At 35.8% G+C, this 18,065-nt stretch overlaps 1 protein-coding gene and 1 long non-coding RNA gene across 6 annotated transcripts in view; one reads left to right on the top strand and one right to left on the bottom strand.

Annotated features, from left to right (window-relative positions):
- Window positions 1–18,065, bottom strand: part of SGCD (sarcoglycan delta) — a 1,484,556-nt gene that overhangs the window by 495,147 nt on the left and 971,344 nt on the right. Inside the window, exon 1 of one of the 5 annotated variants that reach the window (XM_007473937.2) lies at window positions 11,411–11,832. The exons of the other annotated variants lie outside the window; for them this stretch is intronic. The gene's annotated coding sequence lies outside the window, so the exon portion shown is untranslated. Of the gene's footprint in view, window positions 1–11,410; window positions 11,833–18,065 lie in introns of those variants that run through there. 5 annotated transcript variants of the gene reach the window in all.
- Window positions 8,385–17,837, top strand: LOC103105044 (uncharacterized). The gene is made up of 2 exons (XR_457792.3): window positions 8,385–8,786; window positions 17,580–17,837. It is a non-coding gene; the product is annotated as an uncharacterized LOC103105044 (long non-coding RNA).

Genomic DNA, 18,065 nt, shown 5'->3' with positions numbered 1-18,065 from the left:
AATGTGTGGCACAATTCAAATGAGGAATTATGTAGAAGAAACTGAATAAATGATGTCATCAGAGATATGGGTGATTAGAAAAATCCTGGAATGTTCACATTTTAAGATGTTCTATTGGTGTCTATATAACATAAAGAGAATTTGAGGAGAGTCCTTTGCATACTGGGTGGACATCTTATAGTGGATTTGTTGGAGAAGAGGGGGAAAAAAGTATCTAAGAGGATAGAAGTCTGGGAAGGCCTGGATGATTTGGGATTAGCATTATCAGAAGGAATGCCTTCATTATTGAAGTCATAGAGTCATTAAGAGGAAAGGAGGACAAATTAATAGAATCTCATCTTTGATATTTTTTTTAAAATTACCTCTGATTTCATTGGCATAGGGATCTTTGAATGAGAAATATCCTCTAACAATATCAATCAGTATGTTCTATGTAACCTAAACCATCTAGTGAAATTACAATGACAGAGATTAGTGAGTCAAGTATGAAAGAATACTATAAAAATTCATGAACTGTTCCTTGTTTAGAACACAACAGGGTGCAGTCATACTACTTCTTACACTTCTTGGTTCTTTTTATTTTATTTTTTGGTGGTATAATTTTTAAAAAGCACTGAGCTTGGTTTCAGAAGATATGTCCTCAAGACAGCATAAGGTATATGTGTATTGTTGAAATATATCATGATTATATTCATAGATAATTGATCTGGTGAAGGGAACAACTAGATGGTTCAGTAAATTAAGAGCCAGGCTTGGAGATGAGATGTCTTAGGTTCAAATATGTTCTTAGAAATTTCCTAGCTGTGTGACTCTGGGCAAGTCATTTATCCCTCAGTGCCTATCCCTTACCACATTTCTGCCAGTATACATTGTAATACATTGTAATCATTACACTGTATTGATTCTAAGATGGAAGGTAAGGATTTAAAAAAAATAGATAATTGATCTGGGATCTAACCTCTTCAAAGTTCTTTCCCTTTAGCTAACACCTCTAAGATGAAGCATTAGGGTTAAATGAAATCTAGCCATTACTCCACAAATATCTGTAAGCCTCTGGGTACAAAGTATACAGGTATATATTGGAAGGGATGAGGGGAAGGAGGAGGTGCAGTAGTATACACACCACATTCCCTGATTATTCTTGAGTCAGATGGTAGTTAGCTTATAATTGCCACCTTAACAGTCTTCTACCAAATGCTGCTTATACAACAGAGTATCAAGAATGCAGGTAAACACATTTATCTAAACAAAATGGTAAACAGAAGACAATGAAATTATACAGATTAGAAGAGACCAAAGAATATATCTTTGTAAAGGAGATCTTTGGCTGGAGTGAGATAAAATATCGCACCTCAATCAAAGGCAGAAAGAATGATCTTAGCAAGGGGAATCCACTCTGAGTAGTCTAGGGTTTCAAGCACTGGAAGTCAAGAGACATGGTTGGAGACCAGTTTTTCCTCATATTTATTTGTTCCATAATTTCCATTAGTCATTCTAAAAAAGGTTCACACTTTTCATTACTCCCTTAAAGTCCTTCACTCCAGTATATTCTAACAATCTCCTTAAATAGGTACACAGTGTTAAGGTCAGCATTTTCCCAGACAATCAGAATTCATGTCCTTCAGCAATCAGCAACATAAAGCACACTATCCTTCCTGAAACATGAAACATCACAATTCAGTGGAAGTTAGTATTAGAATTGTTTTGAGCACTGTATAGGGCCACTTTTCTGAGACTATCAGCTTCCTCTTTAAAATGGGGGTAATAACATGAGGTCTGTCCAGATGTTATATGAGACATATATGGATAAGGTATCTGGAAAGGCTTCATATATATCACATATGATATCAATAGTGAAGTTGTTTGCACTAGATGGCCTTTCCTGTTACAGCTCTAAATCTATGATCCTGTGACTATTTTTTTCTCTTCTGATGACCAGGCTCAGTAAGTTTGTAGAAGCTCATCACTAGAGAAGTAGCCACAAGGAAATGAAGATTTTGGACACATCTACTGATAATATTGTTGATTAAAAATGGAGGGATTGTGATCTTCATTAATAGGATTTTGCATTGAGAATGAACTCTTAGAAGCAATGAATAATCAATTCTCATTATTCTAGAAATGGGAAGAAAGATATTTGTTTGACAAAATACTAAGTTTTAAATATATATAAATATATATATAGATCTTTCACCATATACCTTACATTTTTAGAAAGCTAGCTAAATTATGTCCAAAGCATTTGCTGGAAGCATTTATAGGGCCAGACTTTTTATTTCCATTGGCTAAATATTCAATTAACCATACCTGTCACCATTCCATCAATTAGATCTTATCCATTTCACTTTTGACTTAGAGTTCTTATTCCCAATTGGCCTAAAGTTCATTGGTTTAAAATGAAGCATGGTTTCTTAAGAGGATAAGGCAAAAACATGAATTAATTAGCACAAACCTATGCACACCATTGGAAAAATATATCCAAAATAATTATCTTCTGACTGTGAATCAGCTGTGCAATTCCTTTTGCTGCCTCTTCCCCTTCTTTTCCTGCTTTCCCTCCTCCTTCCCCTCCTTTCCTCTTCACCTTCTCCCTTTCTCCCTTCCCCTTCCTCTTCCTTTCTTCTCTCTCTATCCCTCCCTCCCTTTCTTCCTTCCTTTTTCTTTCTTTCCCTTCCTCCCTCCCTCCCTCCCTCCCTTCCTCCCTCCCTCCCTCCCTCCTTTCCTTCTTTCCTTCCTTCCTTCCTTCCTTCCTTCCTTCCTTCCTTCCTTCCTTCTTTCTTTCTTTCTTTCTTTCTTTCTTTCTTTCTTTCTTTCTTTCTTTCTTTCTTTCTTTCTTTCTTTCTTTCTTTCTTTCTTTCTTTCTTTCTTTCTTTCTTTCTTTCTTTCTTTCTTTCTTTCTTTCTTTCTTTCTTCCTGCCTTCTTTTTTTACTTCTTTCCTTTCTTTTGAATTGTACTTGTGATTTTTTTGATGTTGACAGATACGTTAATAATGGAGAGACTCTAGGCAATACTCAAAGTATACTGGAGCTGGAAGAATCTTCACTAATGGAGAGACTCTAGGCAATACTCAAAGTATACTGGAGCTGGAAGAATCTTCACTATTTAGTTCAACCCCTTCATTTTATAGATGTGGTAACTAAAGCCTAAAGAGGCTAAATGACCTGCCTAAGGCCAACCAGAATTAAAACTATCATACTGGTTTAGTTTTCCACAATGCCAGTAGATAATTTAAAAGGAAAAAAAAATTAAAAATATATTAAAGCTTTTTCAGTTTTAGTTTTCCTTGTGGAAGGCTATTTCTTTTCTGGGCCCAGACTTTTCTTGCAACAAGACAGGTCTATGCTAGATACTATGCTAGATAGTATCCACTGGTTATAAATTCTATGACATTCAACCACCTGTGGCATTGAGTTCTCTGTACTCTGCCTTTTTTGATCCTGTTTCAGAGAAGTTGGCAAATACCAAGGTGGTATTCTTTCTTCATTGCCCCCATCCCTTTTAATTCCCTACCTCAGGCATCTGCCTAGCCCTTCCTTTGCTTGAATTAAACATAATAAAAGCTGATGGTTTTAATTATTTATAAGCCATTGTGATTTTTCTTTTAGTAACTGTCTTCAAACTACTGCCATCCTCATATGATGTCTAGGGATCAATTGCTTCTATAACATTATGGAATCAGAGAATTATTTTTGAAAAGGGATCTAAAATTTTCTCTAGTTCAATTCTTTCAGTTTACAGTTGTAAGAAATAAAATTAAGGTTAAGTGGCTTGCCCAAAGTCACATAGGGACCAAGGGGATCCAAACAGTCACATAGCCCAGGCCTTCAAGTCCAGCATTCTCTAATTAGGGCACGATAAAAAAAAAAGCTAGCCACATCAATACTAAGGGTTACACTGAAGTTTGGTCATTTGAAATCTCAGCATAGGGATTGTTAGTTAAAGGAAATTTTATGATTAAGAATATATTACAATCATTTCTACTACCACGAGTTTATTATTTCCTCTAGCTAATTGGGAACAGCTGTGGGTAGATACTACTAACAAAACAGATCTGTGTCTCAGAAGTCTTAGGTGGCCTGTTACCTTAAAGCAATGGGTTAAACTAGATGACCTCTCAAGGTTCCTTCAAGCTTTAATAATTGCAGAGGACTGATCATTAAATATAATATCTACCCTCTGACAGAGAGGTGATGAAATGAGGGTATAGAATAAGGCACATATTTTTTGAAGGCAAGCAATGAAGGAATCTGTTTTGCTTGACTATGATATATGTCACAAGGTATTTCTTTATCTTTTCTTTTTGCAATGGTGGGAGTGCTAGGAGGGAGACAATATAGATTTTTGAATTTAAAAATACAACTTAATTAAAATAAATCTATAATTCCATAGACAAGGTTCTTGTCCATCCCATAGGCAGAGAAGCTGTGTTTACATCCCAGCTCCAGAAATGTGTAGCTACTAGTGAAAGCAAGAAAGAAGATACTGGGAAAGATGATGAGAAAGAGAGAGAAAAGAAATAATTAATGCAAAGAGGGGATGAGGCAAAGAAAAGGAGAAAAGGAAAAATCTGAGTGAATATGGAAGAAAGAAGAAATGAAGGGCATAGAATAGGACAAGAAATAAATTATATCTAAAACAATGTGGAACTTCAGTTTTCTGTTTTTCCTGTCTAGTCTCTCCTTCATTAGATTTGACATAGTCAGAGGTTTCCAGGATTACAACCCCAATCACACTCAGCATAGCAGTATGATATCAAATCATTTGCATAGAGAAGGGAGCCAAGGCTCAATGTTTACTATGACCTTGATAAAGGCAGATTTAGTGACTGAACACTTATACCCTGGAAAATCTAGAAACAGTTTCCATCCAGAGAATTGTGATTTGGAAGGCAGAGCATGCAGGGAATCTGCTATTATCACCCTTAAGAGGGCAAAGAGATTGATCTTGAGTGAGGTTCTAATCCCCAGCAATAGTTCTTTTTTTTTTTTATCAGTGAAAGCTGTGATCCAAAACTATTCCAAAGTCAACAAGTCCCACAAGTTTAATATCCCGCCCCAGATTTGGGTTGAGGTACAATATTAACTATGGCTTCTTTTCTATTCTATCTATGTAAGGGGAAAGTGTCACTGATACTGCTACATCTTTTTCAGGGTTTTAGCCAACACAAAAGAATGAAGGGGAGAGGGAATCAACTATTGCCTACAAATTTGAGCCAGGTAGGAAGAAAGTCAAGTTGAATAAATAAGAGCAAAGTATTTATTTGATCCTTTAATAAGGGGAGAAAAATCATTGGCTGTGGAGTCAGAGAATCAGGGTTCAAATTCCATCTCTGATGTTACCTGTGTTACCTTGGGAAAATCGCTTAGTCCACTGTGGGGTTCACTTTCCTCACTTGTAAAATATTAAAATGGAAATTATTGGTTCCTGAGGCCTCTTCTTGCTCTAAATCTATGATCCTGGACGATTCAACAATCCTGGAATTCTAGGTAGTATCCACATTCTGGGAAATAATACATCTATAGTGCATTACACTAATCAGACCACATCTGGGTTATTGTGCTTCATTATGGACATCACATTTAAGAGGGAGTTTGGCAAACTGGAGAACATCCTGATGAGAGTAAGCAGGATATCATTTGCTATGATGCTTAATCAAAAGAATTCAGGATGCTTTGCCTGATGAGAGGACATTTAGGGAGAACATATCTGTCTTTAAATATTTGAGGGGTTGTTATGAGAAAGGAGAAAAAATATTTATTCTATGTGATCCTAGAGACCAGACTTAGGACCAATATTTAGAAGCTGTAGGGAAACAGTTTTCAGATCAATTTAAAGAAGAACTTCTAATAACTAGAGCTGCCAATCAATAGAATGAATGCCCTGTGAAGTATTAAACTTTGCTACTGAGGGTATTCAAATAGAAGTTAAGTAATTATCTCTGCCAGGTATGTTTTACCTGGAGACATTTCTTGCATTGGGTGAGAAGTTGGTTCCTTCCAACTCAAGGTTATTTTTGTTTTGTTTTGTTTTTAATGATTGCTCTGCCCATATAGGACACTGCTTCTGTGTTTTCACTAGGGTTGTGATTAAAATGGAAATGCATACAATGTGATCTTAATATAGCACATCAGTCAGTAAGCACTTGTACTTATGATTTGTCAGGCACTGTGGTTGGGTTTGGAGATCCAAAGGAAGGCTTATGAAATCAAGGAAAGGTGAATGTTCTTTCTTGACAAGGCAAACCTTTTCATATGCACAAGTGATGCTTTTCATTGTCTTCTCAAGCAGATTCTCCCTTCTAGTATCCTCACTCTACCTCTAATTTCCAGTCTTTCATTGTCTACTGTTTTTTTTTTTCCCTTATGGACTACAAATACACTCATGTCTCTACTATCCTAAAAAACAAACAAACAAACAAAAAAAACCTCACTTAATCCATCCATTTCTACTAAGCTATTATACTATACTATATAACTTGTGTGATTACTCCATGAGAAGGCCAAATACATGTGATGACTTCAATTCTTTTCATCTGATTTTTTAAACTCTCTGTAGTCTCACTTTAACCTAATTATTCAACTGAAAGTTCTCTCTCTGGGTCCTCTTACCCTTCTCTACTATTTCACTTGGTGATCTGATTGGTTATTTGTTTTCAGAGTTTTATTTCTTACCTTCTCCTACTCCTAACACATTTTTCCCCAAGTGGAAAGAATATGAGAGGGAAAGGAAATAAATGCTTCTGAACTGAAAAAATAAAATTTAATTTAAGAAACACTGTGCCTGCCCTCAAAAGCTCACCTACCACTAGGGTAGATCACATAATGACAATACATGCTAATTTTTTACCAGTTATAATTACACATTCTTAAAGAGAACCAGACTTGAAGGAAGGTGGCTTAGCTATACCAGATTTCAAACTATATAAAGCAGTAATCATCAAAACAATCTTCTGATGGCTAAGAAGTAGAGTGGAAAACCAATGGAAAAGACTAGGCACTCAAAATGCAATGGTAAATGACCACAGTATCCTAATGTTTGACAAATACAAATAGCCAAGCTTTTGGAAGAAGAATAAAACTACCAGGATGACTAGAAGATAGTGTGGCAGAAATTAGGCATAGATCAACATCTCATGCCATACACCAAGGTGAAGTCAAAATAGATACCTGATTTAGAATTAAAAGGTGGTACCATAAACAGCTTAGAGGAGCATGAATATTATGTATAATAGATAACTTTGACTACATTAAATTTAAATGTTTCTGCACAAACAAAAGCAATGTAACCAAGATTAAAAGGCAAACCACAAACTGGGAAAAACATTCAAAGCAAGTCTTTCTGAAAAAGATTTCTTTTCTCAATATATAGAGAACTGAATAAAATGTATGAGAATACAAAGCATTTCCTAATTGACAAATGGTCAAAGATATGAACAGGCAACTCCCAGATGAAGAATTTAAAAATATCTATAGATACAGAAGAATATAAAAATGTTCCAAATCATTATTTTTTAAAGAAATGCAAATTAAACATCTCTAAGGTACCTCTGAAGAACCTCATATTCTTCAGACTGGCAACATGGCAAAAATAAAGGAAAAAGATAAATGATGCAGAGGATGCTGGTGGAGCTGTGTGCATAATGTGTATTATATGATAATATACATTCAATCTACACATGAATTGCAAAATATTGGAAACTAATATTAAAAATTATATTACATGAAATCTGTAAAAAAATTAAAATGCATTATTAAGAAAAGAAATCCAGGCTTGAAGATAGAACCCCTGAGTCCTAGTCTTGTCTATTCCATTCTAGTCCCTGTTCTTTTGGGCTGGTAGTTTTGCCATTCTTCCTCCTTAACTCTAAAATTAGTGGAATGAATAAAATAATGCCCAATGGCCCTTCTAGATTTTCATTTAGATAACTTGTATTCCCCTTCTATAAGCTGAATAAGCATTCTTTTATACCAATAGTCTTCTAGTGAGGCTATATTGCTACAAATTCTGAAACACCTTCCTTGCAGAAGAACACAAATTATAAATAATTCAGAGGTAATAAAAAGCTCCATGGCGGGTTTAAACAGGTTGTGTCATGTTACCAATGATGATGTTTGGCAGTGAGGACAAAAATCATTAATTACAAGCATGACTGGAAAGGATATCACATTGTAAGAATGGTAGGTTGCAAGACGGACAGCCCACGTGTTAAATTCACATTCTAGAGTCAGTAAGAGAACTAGAGGGAGGGCCCCAGAACACTGGAGAAGTTCTTTATAGAGGAGTTGGGATTTATGGATAAGAATTACATAGAATCATAGTGTGTAGAGTAATAGGGATCTGTTTCCATGGAAGGAATGCCCACATGTTTGCAATCATTAGTTAAGTGTTCACAGCCTGGCTGGACCCTTAAAAAGTAATGAATCTGAAACATTTAGTACTACTTCTGTTAGACTCGTGAACAGTTATTCAGCCTGCCATGGTCACTCAATATATGCAGCTGGAAAGCATTAGAAATGCAACTTGGGTTAAAAATAAAGTCTCCAGGGCATGGCTCCTCCTCCATAGGAAATCTGAGAACTTTGGCAGCTTTAGACTCCACAATGTAATATCTGATTTCTTCAGTAAAGGACAACAATCTGACCATGTAGTCTCATATTCTGAACAGAGGAACACAATTCTGTCTACTGAGGTCATAGTTTATTCTTGTTGGAACAGACATCAAGAGGAACAGATCACTCCCTGGCACACTCCAGACTGTTTCAGCCTGTGCAATTAAGGAATTCTTGTAAGTAGGATCCTGCTTCCCTAATCCTTTACAAGGATTACTGTATTGTAGTCTCCTTCCTCTGTTTTTCTTTTTTCTTAAGAGAAAGGGAGGGAGGAAGAGAGAAGTAGAGAGGGAGAGAGCAAAAGAGGGAGAGGAGAGAGGGAGAGAGAGACAGAGGCAGAGAGACAAAAACAGAGAGAGAGAGAACAACTTAGGTAATAATATCTCTAGCCACCTTACCTACGTCTTATGAGGCAAGTAGTTTGTAAATCTTAATGTATTTTATAAGTATGAATTATTACAATTATGTGTGGGTTATTATCACTACTTCCCATCATTCTCCAAGCCTCTACTATACACAAATCAGGGTAACAAACAAACCAAAAAAAACCTTCTTACAAGTTTATGAAGACTGAGAAATTCTCAATGCCAAGGATGCCTCCATTTTCTACTGTAGAGGTGGGTAAGATATTTTTTTCAGGATCCTAACAGCAAGAGGGATGAAATGTCCAGGCCTGAAAAGTCATTTCTGCTGCTAATGAGGTACCTCTAGACACCTCTGCCAAGTCTGTCTCCACTTGTTAGAAATCTATTTCTTGTTATCCTAGATGGTACAGAATCTAGTGAAAACCAAATGCCAGCTCATCACCTCTGATTCATACACCATCCTTGCTTTAGGATATTTTTTTGGACATCAGCAACTCTCATCTGAAAAATAAGGGGACTGGGCTAGGCAACCTCTGAGGTACTCTGAGGTACTCCTTCAACACTTGTTTAGAGATCTCAGCTTAGCCCTCACTGCTACACAAGTCTCCAATTTCTAGATTTCTTCTCCATTCTCTATGAATGTACATGAGGTCACTGGAGGCTCAGTGGATAGAACATTGGATTTTGAGAACAGAAAACCTGAGTTCAAATATAGACTAAAACCTATATTACAATAGGCAAGTCATTTACCCTCTGTTTGCCTTGATTTCCTCAACTGTAAAATGAGGGAAAGCATCTATTTCTCAGGGTTATTTTAAAGATCAAATGGAATGATATGTATATTTACATGCAGATACATACATATATATGTATATAAAAGCTACTTAGCTCAGTGCCTGGAAAATAGTAGGTACTTTATAAATGCTTGCTCCCTTTCCACCCCCCTTTTGAAAATTTGTCTTTGATGTAGGTTTTCATAATTGTCACAGCATGAACTAGGTCTAGCACTCAGAAAATTTATGCAAGTCACTTAACTTTCTTTAAATTTAATTTCTTCATTTATGGTGAGAAAGAGAGAGAGAGAGAGAGAGAGAGAGAGAGAGAGAGAGAGAGAGAGAGAGAGAGAGAGAGAGAGAGAGAGAGAGAGAGAGAGAAAGAGAGAAATGAAAAAAACTCTACCTAATCAGAAGGTTACTAAGAGACACATTGGAATCATGAATGCAGTGTTATAATTAGAGTCTAGAAGGTAGGTTCAGATCCAATTTTTTCTGTTTTTTCCTTGTTCTTTGACCACAGGTGAGTTAAGGCAAACTTTCTGAGTCGTGGATAAAAATCTCTTGTGTAAAAAAGTGCTTTTCAAAATTTAGAAAGAGCTATAAAACTGTTATCATCATCATATCCCAATTGCCCTTATTTTTAAATGTATGACCCCAATTGAAATCCTCATCAATGAATTGCAAAGTATATTGAGTCAGAAGCTCCCCAGATGAAGAAAGGAGCTTGTGACATAAATGAAAAAAAAGTGGGGAAGAGCCCCAAATAAATTATAACATTGAGACTGAACAAAATCTTTCTGGATCTTTTTTTAAACAAGAAAATGCAGAAGACATACACAGACTAAAATGCAAGAAAATGAAAAAAATCCCCCTTTTTGACCTTCAGCCCCACCTTTTAACAATTGAAATCAGAAGTGGGTTCAAATGCCTTCTCTGTTATTTACTATCTGTGTGACCAGGAATTTGTGAATTTGAATATAACTTTCACTTGGCTTTTTGCAAAAGGCACAAAGTACTTTAATGGGTTTGAAAACTGCAGGCTGCCTTCTCAGGAAGGAAACTGAAATTAATTACAGAAACTGAATGACTTCCTGAATTGCAAAATGTGGATCTAAGATATTCCTAAGTCAATGTATCCAAAGGATCTCAAACAGCAATGGAATCTTCTTTGCTAATAGATTATCAGACCTCCTTATGCATATCTGGTATTACACTCAGAAAGAGTGGGTAGAATCATCGACCTCATTCATTCTTTGATTTCTTTCTGAAATGATATTCTAAAAAAGCTATCATCAGAACTTTTTGGAAGGATAGAATCAGTCAGTTTCATCTAAAATGGTCTTTGTTGCTAACAACCCATTTTCACTCTGCAGAAAAGTGAAAAAAAAAGTTGGGGAATATTGGATCCGGCTGATAATAGCTGATTTCTCTCCCCAGTTCCATGGCCACCTCCCCAGCTTCCCATCTAATAGAAGAAAGAGTCCATTTCAGCAGAAAACTTTTGGGGGTAGGGAAATGGGATACACACTAAATATATAAGCAATAACATTCTCAACTTCTTAATAATAGAAAAAGAAACTTTCAGTAACTACCAAAAGATATCAGAGCAGTTGTAAAAAAAAGAGACACAGAATGCAAGAAACTTAAATCGGATCCTACCTCTCTCTCTCTCTGCCTCCCTCTCTCTGTCTCTGTCTCTCTGTCTCCCTCTCTGTCTGTCTCTCTGTCTCCCCCTCTCAGATGCAAGCAGATGAAAACGGAACACAATTCTAGGATACGCTGAGGAGCTCTAAGGGAGATACAAGCACTGCCTGCAGAGTGTGGCTAGGCCCAGCCTGTATTTAGAAGCTTGCCCTGGTCAAATTTTCCAAAAGCAGAATTGTAGCCAAGTCCCTGCCCATGCCTGAAGAATTTCCTGAACAGCATTCCCGTTCTTTTTTCTGACTGCTTTGAAACCACACTCTGTCTGTACTTCAATAAGGCTTTGTCAGGCCAAGTTACAGCTACTGGTCTGCCTCCAGATATCAATGGAAAACACATGTGTCATGAACAGACAAAGCTCTCCACCCCCATTCCCCTGCAACAGCGCCCATGGCGTCTGCGCGCCTCACACTCCCAACTCTAAAGTAAACCGTTTCTATAACCAATTCCGATTTTTCAACAATTCTGCACACACAGATTCTGCTTTGTGGTGCTAGATGCCAGAGATAATACCTCCCTCTTTGACTCAACACTGCCCCTTTTAAAAACACTTTCCTCCCCCCCTAAAGCCAAAGTCTTAGGCTGACCTAGGTTAACACTTAGCTCTTACCCACTGTCCTTTATAAAAGCAGCCTATTACAGTGGGGAGATAAGAATTCTAATTTGATCTCCCTACCTGCCTTTGCCTGGGTCTTTCTTTGCTTAAAATTTCAATTGCTGGAAGGGAAACAATATTTTTAGCATTTCTAGACTTAGTTCAGCACATCACAGCCATATCCTAATCTTGACGCATGCTACTATAGCTGCTGAAACTAAAAATAATGCAATTATTTTTTCAAGTGCTTCCTTTCCTTTCTATTCTTCATTGGAATTTTCCCTAAAAATGTAGCATTTTACACATCGCCATGTCAACATTGTTCTTGCCTGGATTTTGGAAAGAGGAGGGGGGAGGAAAGGATGTACCTCTAATCAGAACATGCAGAATTCTTTATATCTGAAATTATTTCCCCAAATGATAATGTATCAGATTTCTGCATTGTGTACATTCTGTTCATGATCTATAATTGACATTACATATGTAATAATGTCATATTGTGTGTATGCCTGTGGGTGCATATATTCATATATTTATATATGAATGTATGTATGTATAAAATTAAATTCCATGTTAAAGCTAAAAGATAGATTTTCCTTGTTTTTACTCACAGCCAACTCTCCCCTAAAAGCTGAAGCAGAGTTGTCAAGGTAACAATAAGGGAAAAGAGACAATTTAAAGAGAAACAGTTGTTATTATTTGGGGGATACTAAAATTTTTCTTCCCAAAAATCATACCCTATTACCAGCTTACTTCAAATAATTGGCTTGCTGAGTTTTAAACAGATGTGTACTCTGGAGGGAATGTTGTAAATGGCTGTATGAGAGTTGACTTGATTGCGATGGCAGTTTCAGAAAAGAGGCAGTAAGTTCCAGGTTTGGGAAGAAGATGAGGGTGCATGTGTGCATGCCTATGTATGTGTGTGTGTGTGTGTGTGTGTGTGTCTGTCTGTCTCTCTAAGGCACCAAGATCTAATGTTTTCCTATTCCAGTAGCAGAAAAAAACCAACTCCTTTTTCTGAAACATGTTGTTTTTAGAGCTTGGACAAAGGTACAAACTTCTACATCTAGTGGAAACTTGAAAAAGACTATTCAGTTGGTCTTGAAAAGGTTCAAGTGACCAAACCATTAAAGTTATATTACCATGACCTTTGACACCAGCAGAGAGCAGAGGTAACTATTTCTCTAATTCCTCTTAATGGTTCTTGAGGATGAAAGCAACCTTGGGTGACTTTCTCTTTCTTCCTCAAATGTAAGAGTCAATATTTTCCTCTGAAGATTTAACTCAGAGGAAAGCAGATTAGAAAATTGGATTTGTAGTCATTTACAGTGGGTTGGACAAAATAGTGCTGTCACCAAAAGAGAATTGGTCTCTTTCACTGGAACTAGACAAAGAACTTGAAATGATCACTCAGATTAAAAAAAGAGTTAGCAAATACAATTGGCATATCAGGAAACAACTGAAGACTCTGAGGAAAATAGGTTCTTCAAATTCTAAAATAAGAGAAATCTGGAACTTAGAACCAGAAGTGCCCATTCCAGCCCTTCCGTTTTATAGATGCAGAAATGTACGGCTTAGGGATATTAAATGACTCACCCAAAGTAACATGGGTATTAAGTAGCAGAGAAAAGATGCAAATTCAAGACTCATTAGAAGTCACATCTAGGCTGGTTCTAGTTTTTACTTTGAATTCATCACAGATTAGGGAGATTTTAAGAAGTCAGTAACTAATCAATTTCATACTTACAGTGTTTATTCAAGACTAGAGGTGGGTGGTAGACTAGACAGGAGGAAAAAAGAAGATAATATGGTAAAATGTTCACAGTTTAACAGTTTGGGATGGAAATTTTAAAAAAGCAAGAAAAAAGTAAAGCAAAACAGAAAGGAAATGGGAAAGCAGAGCAAGGAAATTTTTGTTTTGTCCTATGGTTAGCATGGCAAGCAAAGCAGCGAAGGGATAAAACATAAACAGTGGGAGGAAGAGATGGTGGATATGACTTTTTTTTGAAATGGAGGCTAGTTTAAAGAGGGAGTCGTGCCTGTTAGGATAGGAAAATTCAATGTTCCTATTTGACTTCACAAAGAGATAAGTCCTTTCCCCTTCCTGTATTTATAAGCTTATTTAAGAGAGATAACTTCTAGAAAAGAGTAGAGCAAGGAGACACACACAGCATACACATACACACACACTCACATGCACAGAGACTAAGTATCCTTGAAATTAATCTCATGAATAGGTAGAGGATATAGTCACCATAGTGCTACTGAAAGAACACCATGTCCCTAAATGTCAAGCCTGTGCTTATCTGATATCCATTCCATTAGGGAATATAAAACTAAAAAAACCCCAACCAATTAGAAAATCATGGGAAGCTATGTGAGCTGATCCAAAGTAAAGAAAGAACCAGAATAGTAAGCAAAATGACTATAATACTGTAAATAAAAATCACACTAAAATACTTGAATGCATATAAAAGGAAATGACCAACATTGGCTTTGTTGTACATATGATGAAATATGCCATCTCTGCTCATAAAGGAGTAAGGGACATAAAGTATAGAATATTACAAGAGCATCAGTAATGCTTTTTATGTTGGTTGTTGTTGTTTTGATGTTGTTAGTGGAACTGTGAACTGATCCTACCATTTTGGAGAGCAATCTGGTATTATGTTTAAAGAGTTATAAAACTATAGATACCGTTTGACCCAGTAATACCACTATTAGGTTCATTTCCTAAGGTGAACAAGGAAAAAGGAAAAGAAGCTATAAATTCTAAAATACTTATAGAAGTCTTTTTTTGGGGTGGCAAAAACTGGAAACTTAAGTGATGACTATCAATTGGAGAATGTCTGAACAAGTTGTGGTATTTGATTGAAATAAAATACTATTGTGCCATTAAACATGATAAACAAGATAACAAAAACCCTAGAAATATTTATATGAAGTGATACAAAGTGAAGTGAGCAGAAACAAGAGAACATTGTACACTATAAATATTATACATAATGATCAACTGTGACTGTCCTAATGATTATCAACAAAGCAAGGATCCAGAACAACTCCAAGGGACTCATGACAAACAAGGATAACCACTACCATAAAAGGATCATATGGTGACTGAATGTATATTGAAAGATGCCATTATTCACTTTATTTCCTCCATTAATTTTTTTCTAGTATAAGCAAAATGTGTCTTGTTTCACAACATGACAAACAAAGGAGTATGCATTATGTGATATTTAATAGTGATATAACCTATATCATATTACCTGCCTCCTTGGGGACTGAGGGAGAGGAAGGAGGGAAGAAGAATGGGATGAAGGAAGACAAATTATTTTAAAAAGAGAATAGATTTTCCAGTTAGAAAAGATAATATAAAATGATATAATAAATATAACAAAAAATGTCTTTGCATTTGGGAGAATATAAAGGAGGATCAGGAACTGCCTGTTGCATAAAACACCAAAGGCATTGATAAAATTGTAAAAATAATGAAGGAACCAAAAAATTCTCATAATTGGTGATTCATTCCATTTAATACATTCTTTCTTCAGAAATATTTTTTTCACAGATAAATACCTTGGGAAAGGTAAGATATTAAGTCATTTTGAGCCATTAGTAGCCTCAGAGAATGAATTAGTTTGTTAGAGATTAGTAAAACAGTCCTCCTGGGAAAGCCCTGATGAATTAATTTTTAATTGATTGATTTCCACTCCTATCTCACATTACACCTTTTATATATTATATATTCTATTCAAATTGGACAGCTTCGCAACACTAAATTCATTTAGTCCTTCTCCTCCATATCATTTGGTATGATGTCATCTATACCTTGAATCCTCTCCCCCATCTCTTATGTCACTTGTTGTTATGCATTAGCCATTACTGGTAATGTTTTAAAGTTTCATTAGACCTACTGTACATCTTTATTTGGGTCAATATGAAATTTTGATTCTTTTGACATCACAGCATCCTATGGTATATAAACATGTGGAATCAACAAAAGTCAGTGAATTTGGAATCTCAACAATTGGAGTTAGATCTCCTCTTGGAAGAAGCTGACCATATACATTTCTTTAATTAATGCCCATGGTTTTTCATGAATCTTCTGAACATGATCTACTAGATATGTGAGGCTCTCCTTTATGAATTCTTATACTTTGTGAAGATCAGTCCTGTTCTCAGTTTGCTTATTTGTTTTCCTTTGCTCTTGTTGCATCCTTTTCTGACTGAGCATCTACTTTTTGCAATCCCTTCTCACATCATCATTGCAAAAATATTTGTCTACTTGTATCCAGCATCTCTTCATTACCCTGTGGGTCACACTCAACTTCAATACTTTGGAGCTTGTAGTTTTCAAATTTTGTGACTACTTGTCCCTAATAAGACTATATCTATGTTTAGATTTATTTTTAAGTTGGCCTTTGAGTTTGGGAAGTAGTTCAGAACCATTGAAACCATAGCCCAATATCCAAAATGCAAGTGACTCTTCTTTCTTTTCTATTCTCCTTTGCCCATCTATTGACCTGTTCCCAGATATCTGGATTGCTGTATTAATTCAATGAACAAGACATCCAATTACATGCTATAGTGTGGGCTATTGGCAATCTTCATCCATTAAATATTTACTGTATAGATGTTTGGCCTGATTTATTTCATCATTGATTTCTTAGAGTTGTCTCCATAAGTTTCTGGAGCTCAGTGTAAAGCGTATGATGTCATCTGCAGAAAATGATCATAAGACACCAGCCTATAGAGGGAGTCCTTATTCTGTTTAGGCCTTTAAAGCAGTGATGAACAATCCTATAAAGCATGCATTTCCTCTTTTTCATGCCTCACTTTATGTTAAGCACCAGATGGACCTTAACCAGATATCTCCATAATTGAATTGATCATGTTAAGATCATAATCTTAAAATATGCATGAGAGACTTTGTTACTATGAGTCATTAAAGTTCAGTGGAATCCAATGCTTTTAAACTCCAAAAAATAAAGTACCTGAAGAATCTTATATCCTTTGCTCCATTTAACTGATTTTGTGACTGCAAATTATATGCTCTGTTACAGAAAATTATTTGCAAAAGCCTGTCCTCATCAGGCAAATAGAGCACTGGATCTAATGTAAGGAAGACCTGAGTTCAAATCCTATTTAAAGCATTTATTAGTTGTGTAATTCTGGGTGGGTCATAATAACTTTTGACTGACTCAGATTTCTCATCTGTAAAAATGGAGATATAAGTAGTATTCACCTCTCTGAGTTGTCATGAGGACAAAATTAGATAAAATTTATAATGCACTTTGAAAATTTTAATATTCTATATAAATGCTAGCTATTATTATTATTCTCTTCTCAAGTTATCAATCCACTTTATCATACATACTCAGTGCCTGCCCAAAACATACATACTGATGGACTAACTCAAAAGACTGCATGTCCAACTGTTTGCCCCAATCTGTGCAATCTTTATTCTTAAACCACTTTTTGTTGTTTTTCCCCATATGGATGGCTAAGTTATTTTTTTTTTCTTTTTAGTAACCATGGATATCATCAAGGAGCCTCTGCAGCTATACACAGGACAATATCATCTGCAAACAAAAGCTTCTAGAGAATCTCACAGTCTCTAGAAATCCATCTGAGCATACCTACCTGCTTTATGCCTCTCCTTATGCTGATAACCAGATCTTGGACTAAGGATCAGGATGCTTTCAACAATCGCATATTCAATCGAGTTGAAATGTATGGAAATGGAAAAACAAATTAGAATACAAAATAAATTCTTTATCTATTACACTGAAAGCTTCCTGTTCCATTCTTTCAATGCAATACATGATCTATTTTTATGAAACTGTTTTATTCCATATTCTATAAGTATATAATTTTGTAATTAACACTGAATCTTGACAGCACAATCCCTTTTCCATTCCTAAATACAATATTCAGAAAGCCAAGTTAAAAATTTTTACATTAAAATGTCACAATTTGACCCAACTTTGAAATTACCAGTGACATCAATACTTC

Source organism: Monodelphis domestica, chromosome 1 (assembly GCF_027887165.1).
Source record: "Monodelphis domestica isolate mMonDom1 chromosome 1, mMonDom1.pri, whole genome shotgun sequence".
NCBI classification, from domain to species: Eukaryota; Metazoa; Chordata; class Mammalia; order Didelphimorphia; family Didelphidae; genus Monodelphis; species Monodelphis domestica.
This window is presented reverse-complemented; position numbering and strand designations above follow the sequence as displayed.